We start from the raw sequence: 13,977 nt of genomic DNA on the forward strand, positions 1-13,977 counted from the left end.
GGCGTTGAGGAGGGGACAGCCCCCTTCATATACGGACTAATTTCTGTTCGTTTTAAGTTTTAATGTCGCTCCTTACTTTCAGTTTAAAAAACTTGTTTTTTTTATTTAATTTCTGATCGTTTTTTAGTTAATGCAGCTTCTATTTGCATAAAAATTTTACTTTTCTTTTGCTAAATGGATGTCTTTACAAATTAACTTACGTAACTAACTTCTATATTCGTATATTTTTCTTCTGGCAAAAAATGCAAAGTTGCAGATTTTTGCATATATGAGCTTGAAACCTATGTAATAGGGTTTTCTGATACGCTGAATCTGACGGTGTGATTTTCATTAAAATTCTTTCACTTGTAGGGAATGTTTCCCCCATCTTTAAAAAATCGGGTAAATTTTCTCAGGCTCGTAGCCTTTGATGAGTAATACTAAACTTAATAAAATTTATATATTTAGAATCAGCATTATAAACACATTCTTTTGATACATTTATTGACATCAAAGTTCCGTTTTTAAAAGTTTCGATTACTATTGAGCCGTATCGCTTGTTTTTTATTGTTTTTTTTTATTACGTATATGTTATTACTTATATGAAGGGGTTCTCCCCTTAGTCAATACCACGCTCTTTAAGTTAAAAGTGAAAAAAAAATTTTATTCACAAACCCATGAATCACAAAGGCCGTTTAATTAGAATAGATAGCTCTTTTTAAAGCACTAAAAAAAAAACTGTATCGTAAAGAGAGTGGTATTGACTTGGGTGAGAACCCCCTCAAATACGTTATAATTTCTGTTCTTTTTAAGTTATAATATTCCTTCTTACATTTCAGTTGAAAAAACTTGTTTTTTTTACGTAACTTCTGATCGTTTCTTAAAAAATGCTTGGAAATCTGGCGCCCCCTTCATAGAAATGTCCATTACCCCAACGAAACATCCTCCACAGAAATATTCTCCAGAGTAATCCCCTCCTCTAGCCCCCCCCTCCAGAAAAAATCCTTCCTGAAAATGGTTGTATACTTCCCAATAACCAATAAATAATGCTGGCAAGTCCGGCGCCCCCTTCATGGCAATTTCCCTTCCCCCATGAAAACTTCCTTCATGGAAAGATCCTTCCATATAGCCCCCGACCCTCGCCTTCCCCCACCTACCAGAAAAAATCTCCTCTGAAAAAGTCTATACTTCCCAATAACCAATACTATATGTTAACATTGAGTAAAGTTCATAACTTTCAGCCCTCCCCCTGGGGACTTTGGGGGGTCAAGTCATCCTAAAAGACATTTTTATCATATTTTCGACCATGCTGAACAAAATGGCTATCTTCAAATTTTGATCGGGTGACTTTGGGAAAAAAATGAGCGTGGGAGGGGGCCTAGTTGCCCTCCATTTTTTTGGTCGCTTAAAAAGGGCACTAGAACTTTTAATTTCCGTTCCAATGAGCCCTCCTACGATATTCTAGGACCACTGGGTCCGATCACCCCTGGGGGAAAAAAAAAAAACAAACAAACAAATAAACACGCATCCGTGATCTTTCTTCTGGCAAAAAATGCAAAATTCCACATGTTTGTAGATAGGAGCTTGAAACCTCTACAGTAGGGTTCTCTGATACGCTGAATATGATGGTGAGATTTTCATTAAGATTCTATAAATTTTAGGGGGTCTTTCCCCCTTTGTTCGAAAATGAGCCAAATTTTCTCAGGCGCGTAACTTTTGATGGGTAGGACTAAACTTGATGAAAGTTATATATTTGAAATCAGCATTGAAATCTGATTCTTTTGATATATCTATTGGTATCAAAAACCCGTTTTCTAGAGTTTCGGTTACCATTGAGCCGGGTCGCTCCTTACTTACAGTTCGTTACCACGAACTGTTTGAATAGAGGGTGACCTAAAGTTGTAGCTAAGGCACTGCTTGCTAACTTGGAAAGGAGTCGAGTTAGGTGAATGACAATTTCAGAAATGAATTTAGGACCAAAAAAGTCGCCGCCAATTGAAATTGACAATGAAAAATGAGCCATTTGGTCTTATAGTACCAAAAAGACCAAAGGCACACTAAAAAAATGATCTTTTCCTTTTGATGTTTCAAGTATGTTGGCCAATCTTAGTTGTAAAAACTTTTTGAACTCTAAATTTCAGCCGGGGAGGGGGTAAAGTGTCGTCTGGTATTAGAATCATCCACATTCCTTGCGCTTACTGAATTTTAAGTAGGAGTGATTGTAAAATAGCTTTGTCTTTGCCAAGCTGTGTCTATGGACAAAGTTTGTAATATGTTTATTTATCGAAGGATAACTGATATTTATTTTTAAATGACGAAAGAATGTTTTTTTTTTACTTACACTCTTTTTTAACAACTTGCACTCTTTTTTGGGTTTGATTTGCATTCTTTTCAGAACAGAAATTAAATGGCCTTTACTTTTCTTTGAAAAACTTATTTTTCGGAAAGTTTTTTTTTATTTAATACTATCAAAATGACAGGAAAGGAAACATTATGAAAATATAGGGTGACCTAAAGTTGTAGTTAAGGCACTGCTTGCTAACTGGATGCTAACTTGCTAAAAGGATCAGCAGTTCGCAAACCTAGTAGTAGTATGTGCTATTTTCGAGCTTCTGTTTTTTAAACTTTTGGTTATTACTGACAAGAGTCACTCTTTACTTACTGTCAATGACCGTGAACAGTTTAACTATCCTTAAATATCTCGTTTTAACTCCTATTCAAATTGGGAAATTTGCAACTTCCTTGAATTAGAATTAGCAATTTTGTTTCAGCTTCTTTTGGATGGGAACGCCCAGCAAATCCGTAGAGAAAATCAAAGAACATTTAATTTCAATGCCAACTGCGTTCAATAGAACGAATAACTTGAAGGATATCCACTTGAGAGATTTTAAATACAGTGCTTTTAAACTCACCACAGAAATCAACCAGCCTTTTGGCAATTACTAAAACCTTCAGAGGCCAATCTGACCAAGTCTGTAAAACAAACACAGTCGATAACTGTCGTTAAAAAAAAAAAAAAAACGGTCGATACAAAAAGCACCGAATCGTGCCCTTTATCTCGTTGGGTCTCCTCCTTTGAGGTTTGAATGATAATTATTATGTGTTGTTGTAATATGTCGCCCTTTTTGTACCTTTGGAAGTTATTAAATCTAAAAAACGAGGTTTTTTTTAGCTGAAAGTAAGAAGCAACATTAAAACTAAAAACGAACAGAAATTATTCCATATATGAAGGGTTCCCCTCATCAGTACCTTGCTCTTTACACAAAAGTTATTAGCACTTTAAAAACCCTATTCTAATCAAACGGCCCTGTGCATCAGTAGCCGTTCTTAAAAAACTGGACAAACAGTCAAACTTTAGCGTAAAGAGCAAGGTATTGAGGAGGGGTCAACCCTTCATATACGGAATAATTTCTGTTTGTTTTGAGTTTTAATATTTCTCCTTACTTTCAGTTAAAAAAATGTTCTTTTTTTATTTAATTTCTGATCGTTTTTCAAAGAATTCAGGTAAATCTGTATTAACCCCATTAAATATATCCCCCTCCTCTGTGAAAGTTACTCCATGGAAATTTCATCCAACTTAAAGTGCACACCCCCCCCTCCCATCAAATTTTCTCCAGACAGTTCCATTCTCGTTGAAATTCCCCCCTCCCCGTAAAATTTTTTGTGGACGATTCAGCTTGACAAATTCTCCTTAGCATACTTTCATTTGAAAAAGACTTCAATATCTAATCGGTTTCTTGATCACCGGAAATGCCCTTTTCCGTGGAAATTTTTTCCCGAAAATCAAAACATACGGAAAACAGCCTTCCAGATATTTCCACCGGAACATCTACGCATGCAAAATTGAGTTGGCAAAGAGAATATAAGACAATTAAAAACAATTTTGCATAGGAATTCTGTAAAATCCCTCAGGGTAAGATTTCCCCAGGAAAATACCCCTCCCCCCCGAAATTTACCTCTTAAAGGAAGATTCTCCCTATGGAGAATCTCCCGAGCACAGCCCCCCCCCCACGAAAAATGTCTGTATACCTGCTATTAATAAATACTATACGTAAACAATGAACAAATTTTATAACTTGCAGGCCTCTACCCACGGACTATGGGGGGTTATTTTAACCCTAAAGACATATTTAGTTGGTGTTTCGACTATACTGAACAAAATGGCTATCCCAAAATTTTGATCAGAGTAATGTTGGGAAAAAATGGGCGTGGGAGGAGGGCCGGTTGCCTTTCAATCTTTTTGGTCACTTAAAAAAGGCACTAGAACTCTTAATTTTCGTTTAAAATGCACCCTCTCCTGATCTTCTAGAACCATTATTTCAATACAATCACACCTGGAAAAAAAAAATAAAAATAAACACGCATCCACGGCAAATATGGAAAAAATGGAAAATGTCCACATTTTTGTATATATGAGCTCAAAACTTCTACATTAGGGTTCTCTGGTACAATGAATCTAATAGTGTGATTTTCATTACGATTCCTTGAATTTTAGGAGGTGTTTCCTCCTATCTCAAAAATTGGGCAAATTTTTTCAGGTTCGTAACTCTTGATGGGTAGCAATAAACTTGATGAATATTATATATTTGGAATCGGTATAATAAGCTGATTCTTTTGATGTATCTATTGGTATCAAAATTCCATTTTTAGAGTTTCGGGTACTATTGATGCGAGTCGCTTCTTCCTTACGGTTCATTACCACGGACTGTTTGATTTGAGCTTAACTTTTATTTAAGATCTCTGCCTCTTTCTTATATTTTGTAAGCGGTTTGTACAAAATTATTATTATTATATGTATATTTTTTTAGTCATCCCTTATTATGAATAGTAAATAAAACCTCATGAAAAAAGCATATTTTTGGTTGACGAGAATTTACGGTTAATGTTAAAATTTGAATGTTATTTCCATCCCTACTTAGATTCCTTTCAAGAAGTTTTCAAATTATTGTGGTTGCAACGGTAACTACAACCACGTAAAAGACGAAGTCAGCTCTTAGTAATAAAAAAGAGAGAGAAAAAAATGCCTCTAAAATTGGCGTGAAATTTAAACAAAAAGTGCACCATTGGAATCGTCTTGGTTGAAAACCCTATTTAGGAAACTTACAGTGGCTTGAACAAAAAGAGAAATACATTGGCTTGAAAAAACAAGGAAAATCATTTTTTTTTTTGTAAGGAAGGCATCTTTTTTCCATTTTTTCCTTCTCCGTAGTAAGCAGGGCCATGGAACATCATGAACAGCTGTTCAAAGTCTCATTTTAAAGGAAACTGCTGGATCTACTGCCTTCTGTAATTAACAAAACATAATATTTAAAGTAAAATCTTTTTGGCCAAAAAACTGCTTTTCATAGGCTGCGCAATAGCGCTGTCTTAGAAAAGAGCGATGTTGGCAGAATGTGTTATTTTTTTCTGACCAAAGCTCTTCTTATAGAAGAATTTGTCATAGAAGCTTCGAAAGGAGCTCATTGAATTGGAAATTGAAAGTTCTAGTGCCCTCTTTAAGAGTCAAAATTGACAAGAGCCATCCCCCCCCCCTGCCACGCCAATCATTCCCACAAACACATCCTATCAAAATTTTTAGATAAACATTTTGTTCAGCTTAATTGATACCCACAAAGCAAGTGCTGTAAGTTATACTGGTTGCCCATTATTGACATATACGGTTCTTACGGAAGGGGTGGTCACAGAGCTGGATTTACCAGTAGGCTGAGTAGGCTGAAGCCTAGGATGGCAAATTTTGTGGGGGCGGCAGATTTTAATAATAATTGCAAAAAAATATTCAATATGCATATATTACAGTGCTTACTTGTCATTATTGACTTTGAGCGCGCTTTCTTTTGAATTATAACAGTTTCAGTTTTTTCTTCCGAATAGATTTTGTGAGTGTTTACTGTAATTTTCTTTACAAGTTTTCGTAAATTACGTTACTGCAGTAACTTATTTATAATAGGTAAGTAGTAAAAATGATAATATTATTATTTTACTGAGAAATAAATCACCCATAATTTACTTAGACATAATTACATTTTTAACTATTGTAAACAAGAAATAAGTTTTGGATAAAAAATTACTAAAGTGAGCGATGGAAGAAAGTTACTTAGTGGAGCTGAGTATAGTTATTAATCTCAACATTAATCTCAACAAAGATCCAGCCTTATGGGAAATCAGTGATTCGGTAAGGGAGATTATTGCTAGGAAAGGTTTCGATCAAAACAAGTCTTGTGACTTCTCCAAAAGTGAAAAAATATATGCTGATCAGCGTTATTTCTTATGAAGTTACTGATCGAAATTGGCTGGTTTATTTTGAAACTAAAAATTCCGTTTTTTGTGGGCCTTGTTTGGCATTCGGTTTTATTAGAAAATAAAACTCACTTTGAGAACGAAGGGTTCAATAACTGGAAAAATGCAGAACACCGAGTATCTCAACATGAAAACTCTTCACGCCATAAATCTAGTATTCTTAGTTTGAAACTAAGATCTAATATAGATGGCGGAGTTGATCATTTGCTGCATGTCCAGATTGATGAAGAAAGTACCTATTGGCGAAACGCTCTGAAGAGAGTTGTTGCCGTGGTGAAACGACTATGTTCAAGAGCCCTCGCTTTCAGGGGAAAAAAAAATGAAAAGCTCGGTGATCCACACAACGGAAATTATTGTATTAATTTGGAACTGTTAGCTGAATTCGACCCTTTTTTAGACAGTCATATTAAACGGGACAAGTAACTGGAAGTACCAGCTACTTGTTTAAAACCATTTGCGAAGAGTCATAAAGTCTTAAAACAAATTAAAGACGAGATACAAGCAGCGAAATATTTTTCTTTAATCTTCGATTCTACACCAGACATAGCACATGTGGACCAACTTACTCTCGTCATTAGATACGTTTTGGAAACAGATGAGCCGGGTGAAAGATTTGAAATTTTTTGCCCTCAGTAAAACATAAGGCTGAGGAAATGTTTTCTGCATTATTTCCGAACTTAACACACTGGATATAAATATTGTAGATTGTCTGGGACAGTCATATGATAATGCTGCGAATATGGCTGGTATATACAATGGCTTACATGCTAAAATTCAAAGACAAGCACCTTTTGCTTTTTTCGTTCCTTGCTCGACCCACTCATTAAATTTAGTTGCAACTGCGGTTGCTGAATCTTCCACAGAAGCTTGTCACTTCTTTATGTTGCTTCAAGAAATCTACATTTTTTTTGTAAGTTCGACCCGACGCTGTCGAACTTACAAAAATTAATGCCTGATATTATGAAAGGGAAAACATAAAAAAGAATAAATTTGACTCGTTGATCAGCTAGAGAAGACGCTTGTAAGAGTCTAAGAGATTCTTGGTTCTAAGTCATTAAGACTTTAGAATCAGTCAAAGATTATTTTTGCAAAAAGCCTGTAACGCGAAACGAAGCGACTGGAATACTTTTGAGCCTCGAAAAATTTGAAATAGTGGTTATGGTTGTAATGTGGAATGGATTTTTGGATAGGGTTAACAAAGTGAGTAAAGAAATTCAAGCTTCTACAATAGACTTGATCACGGTTGCTAATATTTACGAATCTCTTCGCAGGTTTTTCGTATCTCGGCGAGAAAATTTTGAGTATTTTGAACAAAGAGCAATGGAATTAAGTGTGTCGAAAGAGTATTCAAGAGATATGGGTAAGAGACAGCCCAAAAAAGACATGATGAAACACCTGATGAAGAAATAAGGATGACTGCGAGTGATAATTTTTAGAGTGAACACTTTTCTCATCCTCATTGATAGACTCGTATTGGAATTAGAAAAACGGCAAGAGGTTTGCAATAGCTTTAAAAAGGCAATGTTTTTTGAAAGGCGTCACTCAGGAATGAATCAGTATATAAATTTAGAACTTTCAGGAAATGATAAGGGGGGTGATCAATTCACAGTAAAGGCAATGTTTTTGCGATACCATTGCTACTATTACAACTACCACTACTACTAATACTAACACTACGGTACTGCTGCTATTACTATCGCTAAGACTACTGCTCTCTGTAGCAAGTACTACCAACGCTGAAGATATTGACATGAACATAAGAGAAAAAGTTGAGGGGAAAGTTGAACTAAATCAAAACATGCTACGAGCATACAGATTGCTGATACAGGCGTATCAGCAATATTTTTGTAACGGCTTATCGTATCAAGATGAAAATTAAACTGACCAAAAGACAACATGTTACTGTTGCTATTGCTACTGCGGCTACTGCTGCTACTATTACTACTAATCCTATCACTATTACTACTACTACTCATACTACTGCGACTACTACTATGATACTAGCACTATTAAGGCTACGCGTATAAAGGTGAAAATTTATAGAATATTGAAGAGGAATTTGAAGTGCTTTGGAATTTGAAATGGAATTTGAAACCCAAAATGATCAGAAATTACAATAAATAACCGAGTCAAACTCAAAACGAGTAGGGATTACAACCCCCATACCTTCTCAAGACCGGAAATTACTATTACTACTAATACAACTACCACTACTACACAAAAATTTTGAGATAGCCATTTTGTTCAGTATAGTTGAAAGGTTCAGTAATCATATCTTTGGGGACGGTTATATATCTTTGGGGACGGAATATACATATGTATATTTTTTAGTTTTAGTTTATTTTTTCCCCTATGCTGAAGACGCCTTGTTAGATACGGGTTTTTGTTTGTTTTTTTCTTCGTCTTCATTTACTGACCATAGATCCGTTTGTCGTCTTTATATTTATATTTTGTTGCTTTTTCTGTCATGGCTGGCGAGTTCGGTTTTAGATCTTTTATTTATAAGTAGGCTATAGCCTACGAAACTGAAAAAACAAATGAGCGTGGATTGTCAGTTTAATGGCCAAGAAAGAAATAAACTGATGTAAATTAATTAAATAGATCATTCCGCATTCCATGCACCCTTCGAAAAAAGTTATTCAAAATCTTTAATATAATTTTCCCATTAGTCAATCAATTCAAATCAGTTTCCATTAGCCCTCAGTTAGCGATATGTCCTCTTTTGGTCTCTATCGACAGATACGATGAATCGAACGCCGCATTTCTAAAATGTCGACAAAACTAGAATCGAACGAAGGTTATATGTTGATGAGAGTCAATATTTTACTAACATAACAAATAGATATTGGAGATAGCTAACATATTCAATTTTAATAAAATAGTAGAAATCATATGATCTCTTCTCTGTCGTCATTTTTTCCCCTGTCAACAGTAACGATAAATCGAATACGATGGTTGCGGTGGCCTCCGCAACGTAGTAGAGAACAAACTCTACCCCGTGACAACAAAAAGCTAAAAATCTCGCTTTGAAAAAAACTGCCAAGTGAGGGAGAACTACGATTTGAAGCTGACTTAGGAATGGAAACTAATATTTCGATTAATTTTAATAGTAAAAGTTTATTGCGAAAACAAATTTACCGGAATTTCAAAAAATGGCCTGAAATTCCATGAAAATTGTGTCGCGTGGAACCGAACATAACGCTACCCAGGTAGAGGTCGATTATTCACGAGCCTAGTTGATGTTTGGAAAAGCTCTTTTAGACCTAAATACCCAATATCTTATATATTTAAATTTTGTAAAGTTTCTATTTTACTGGCATTTTCTTTTTGGCATTTTTATGTATCGTCAGTTATCGATAATAACTGTCAGTTACCGGCAGTTTTCTTCGTTTTTTTTTTTGGGGGGGGGGGGGCTGCCAGTAGAAGGTTCATTGAGAATACACTTACTAATGTATGAGTCATACGACTTTTGAAAAACGGAAGAATGAAGATTTGCACAATTTAATTACAAGAACAAATACGAGTAGACTTCTGAGCAGGGTTGCCACCACGGTCAGTTCCTGAAGTGCTACAATTGCCCACATTTGCAAGCTACAAAGCAATTTTTGGTGCTAGAGTCAAAAAATTGACTGTAATAGTGTTAAAATAGCCCTTTCGTGCTACAGGTGGCAACTCTGAGTGCTACACAAAATGAAATAGTGCTAAAATAACACTTTCGTGCGACAAGTTACAATCCTACTGCTGAGATCCAAAGATAACATTTTGAATAAATTTGACTTAAGCTTGAGATGATTCTCCGTAAATAGAAACAATTTGTGAGATTCAATTAATTTTTAATAATCGTAGTTGTACACAGGTTTGACGTTTTTGGAGGAGGAATCCAAGGATTTTTCCTAAGGAGAAGGGTTCAAAGTATACAAAATAAACTTTCATCCTATTGTCTTTCTGGAAAGCCTCCTTTCCCCTATGAAAATATTTTTTTTGGATCCTAATAGTTGGATAAAATTGAGTAGAAAAAATCTATCCCAAAGTTGACCTAATGCATTGACTGGTAAGTGCATTTTTAATAACACAGTTTGATTGACACTTTCCCACTAAAACAAGTAAGTTTGTTCCCTCAAATAAGAATGCTTCAGAGTACCTGCTAAAACAAGTAAAATATTTATAGTATTTATTTCGGTACCTAACTATAGATTCAACTTAAAAGCAAAAATTTATGTAAAAAAATCACCAGGGATTTGAAAAAAGAGCTTGAAACTCCTCAAAATGCCGGCGAACAGATAAAAAGTACATGAATAGAATTTCCAATGTCAAGAACTCAAAATTGGAGACTTATAACCTCCCCCCTGCTGCCAAACCTTGAAATGAGCAACATTGACTAAAGTATCACCTTTTTTCTGTTTTTCCCCAGTTTTAACCATATGGAAACAATGGTTTCGGAGTACTCGGAGAAGGTTCATGTGAATAGAATTCACAGTAAAAAGATTGTGCAACTTGAAAATGCCGTTTTCTGCCATTTTGTGTCACAAACGCCAATTTTTGCCCAACGATTGCCAAAATACCGAGGAATGAAAAACATAAGTTAGTGAATAGATATGTTATGGTATAAAACGATGAACTGTCGGCGTGTCTCCTTTTTCGTGGAAATTTTCTATATTTGTAGAATTCTAAAATCTAGCATTTTATTGATAATTGAAATGGATTGATTTTTGTTAAAGAACTATTTTGTATGCTAAGAGTTAACAGTATCATGGTCGGTGAAATGCTATTGAGTGCCTTATAAATGGGTTTGTTTTTTTCTGCAGGCTATTTATGGACTTCTCTGCTCCTAAGACACCATCTTTGCGGTGGTTTTGTGTTTTCGTTGAAGCTCTAGTCCTTAGAATTCGACAAATATAGCAAAATACCACGAGTCAGTTTACTTGAGGTGGTTATGTAGATATATTTTTATAATTGATAAAGTAATAATTTGACTCCATTTTAAGTTTCAATTTCACTCTTTACTTCCGTAAAAAAAACTTTTTATTTAATCAGCCAGTCTTTAGGAATTAGAAAAAAAGGATTTTTATTAATACTTAAACGTGAAGAACGAGGTATTTTTAAGCTTTAATTTAGCTTCTTACTTTCAGTTGAAAAACTTGTTTTTTGTTTTAATTTAACAAGTAAAAACCACGAGGCTTGATAACCCAAAACCTGCATTAATTCAAAAACGTTCAAAAATTAAATGAAAAAAAACAAGTTTTTTTGACTGAAAGTAAGGAACGACGTTAAAATTTAAAATGAACAGAAATTATTCCGTATATGAAAGGGGCTGTCCCCTCCACAACGCCTCGCTCTTTACGCTAAAGTTTGAATTTCTCACAACTCTGTTTTTTTTTAAACAATGAAAAACTTTAGCGTAAAGAGCGAGGCGTTGAGGAGGGGACAGTCCCTTTCATATACGGAATAATTTTTGTTCGTTTTAAATTTTAACGTCGTTCCTTACTTTCAGTTAAAAAAAACTTGTTTTTTTTATTTAATTTAACAAGTAAAAACCAAGAGGCTTGATAGCTGCAGTAAATACAAGAGCAAGACCATACCTATTTAGAATAAATTTACAACTATTTTACATCACCATTTCCCGAAATGACATGATTTGATACCTTGTTCCGGCCTGGTGGAAGAATCTGAGCCATATGATTCAAGTTTTTTGGGTTCAATCCCTAACGGCGCAAGGAATTACGTACATTTGTTTATCTTATACAATTTTTTTTCTTATACTGAACCAATCTTCTAATAGTAATGATTTCGTGATTCATATTTTCCTTAGATTTCCGCGATTACTGGGGCTGTGCCCCAGTAATCTTTATTTCTCTGATTCGCTGAATCAGAACGTGAAATTCATATCTTTGGAGTTATTATAGAGTCGATTCTTTTGATTCATAAATTTAAAAAAAAAAAAAAAAAATTTTTTAGAGTTTTGATTATTATATTATTAGTACAAGTCACTCCTTATTGTTTGTTACCATGTTACCATGTTCTATAAGAAAAATAACATAAGAAACACGAAGAATTACAACAAAAGAAACAGAATAACAGAAGAAGAAACAGAAGAATAACAGAAGAAAAGCCTTTTTTCTACAATTATTTACAGTTTAAGTTTGTGGTTTATTGTCACGAGTGAGCAAACTTAAGTACGTAGAAGCCACTCATGCTTTATCGATGCGTTTTAAAAATAAGTTAATACATTATATTTTTATACACATAATACAAATTGATAAAAACTCCTTGCTTGGGCATCATGTCAAAAAGGAAAGTTTTGATGAATATACTATTCAAACTTTTTTTTTTAATGTTTGATTATTATTTTTTATGTTTGATTTTTATTTATGTTTGATTATTATATATGTTGGATTATGTTTGATTTTTATATATGTTTGATAATGTTTGATTATTATTTTTTTATGTTTGATTTTTATTTATGTTTGGTTATTATATGTTTGACTACGTTTGATTTTTATATATGTTTGATAATGTTTGATTATTATTTTTTTATGTTTGATTTTTATTTAATGTTTGATAATGTTTAATTATGTTTGATTTTATGTTTGATAGGATGAATTCCATCCTTTCTGATCGAAAACTGAAACAACAAAGTCTCTTAGCCAGCCTGCTTATTAAACGTCGTAAGAAAGGTATTTAACCTCACCTTATCAATAAATTTTTAGGGTTTCAAGTCGATTTTAGGACCTATAATGAGACTTATTCAAATTATTGAGCTTTCCATAAACCCCTTATTGGCAGGGTATTGAAAAATATCAGTTTTCACATTGCTGCTACTGACCACTCATCGCAACACTTAACCTCCTGAGGTCAACAAAGCTGCAAAACCTCATCTTCTGTCTCAGTCTGTTCACAGCTTCACTCTTTACTCCGTCCCATGAATCTTTTACTTCCTTTGAAATACATACATGAAAAACTCAGTTCAATCAAATTTTTCTAAGAGAATCCTCTCGACTAACCTTAGCCCCGCTCCTCCTTTTCAAACATATTATATCGATTTATTATGAATCAAGAGCCAATCAAATCGAAAGAAGAGAAATTGAAAAAATTCCTTTTTGGCATATAACATTGTTACAACAAATTTAATCAACAATGAAAAATACTCTTTAAAAAGATACAAACAAATACCGCTGTTTCAGTGTATCCAAAGCCGAGTAAAATAAAGAAACTTGAAAACAGTATCAGCCACGAAAGAAAAATATCAAATAAAGATCCGTCACCATTCGCCTGATAAATTCTGTTCCGCTTCCCTGCTTACAAATAAAAAGTGATTAAATGCAGTGACACAGACAAAGCAGAAGGACAAATTATGGCGTGCGTTTTATTATTTTTTTTTTTACCTTCTCTCTTCAAGGTTACTAAGCTAATACTACCTTGCCAAGAAAATTCTTTCGGGGGATATTCCAAGTTACCAGGAAATATCTAACATACTATAAGTAGTGATTCCAGGTCCAATTTCCCTAATATCCCAAGATTTAGCTTAATTAAAAAAAAAATATCAAGGTTCTAATTTAATCAGGAAATGGGCAGTTGGAAAACTCAAGAAAGTAAATCATTAAAAATTAACGGACGGTCCCACTGCCACAGCCATCGTTGTAATTATCATGACCATCATTGCAGTCAACATAATGGTTGGCGTCATTGTCATCCTTATCATCA

At 34.2% G+C, this 13,977-nt stretch overlaps 1 protein-coding gene across 1 annotated transcript in view; it reads right to left on the reverse strand.

The window, feature by feature from the left end:
* Positions 1–13,486, reverse strand: part of LOC148951840 (proton channel OtopLc-like) — a 150,164-nt gene extending 136,678 nt beyond the window's left edge. Inside the window, exon 1 of the mRNA XM_089088744.1 lies at positions 13,447–13,486. The gene's annotated coding sequence lies outside the window, so the exon portion shown is untranslated. The remainder of the gene's footprint in view (positions 1–13,446) is intronic.
* Between the last annotated feature and the right edge of the window lie 491 nt (positions 13,487–13,977).

This window comes from Artemia sp. Qi Xiang Cuo, chromosome 5 (genome assembly GCF_049724085.1).
Source record: "Artemia sp. Qi Xiang Cuo chromosome 5, ASM4972408v1, whole genome shotgun sequence".
Classification (NCBI taxonomy): domain Eukaryota; kingdom Metazoa; phylum Arthropoda; class Branchiopoda; order Anostraca; family Artemiidae; genus Artemia; species Artemia sp. Qi Xiang Cuo.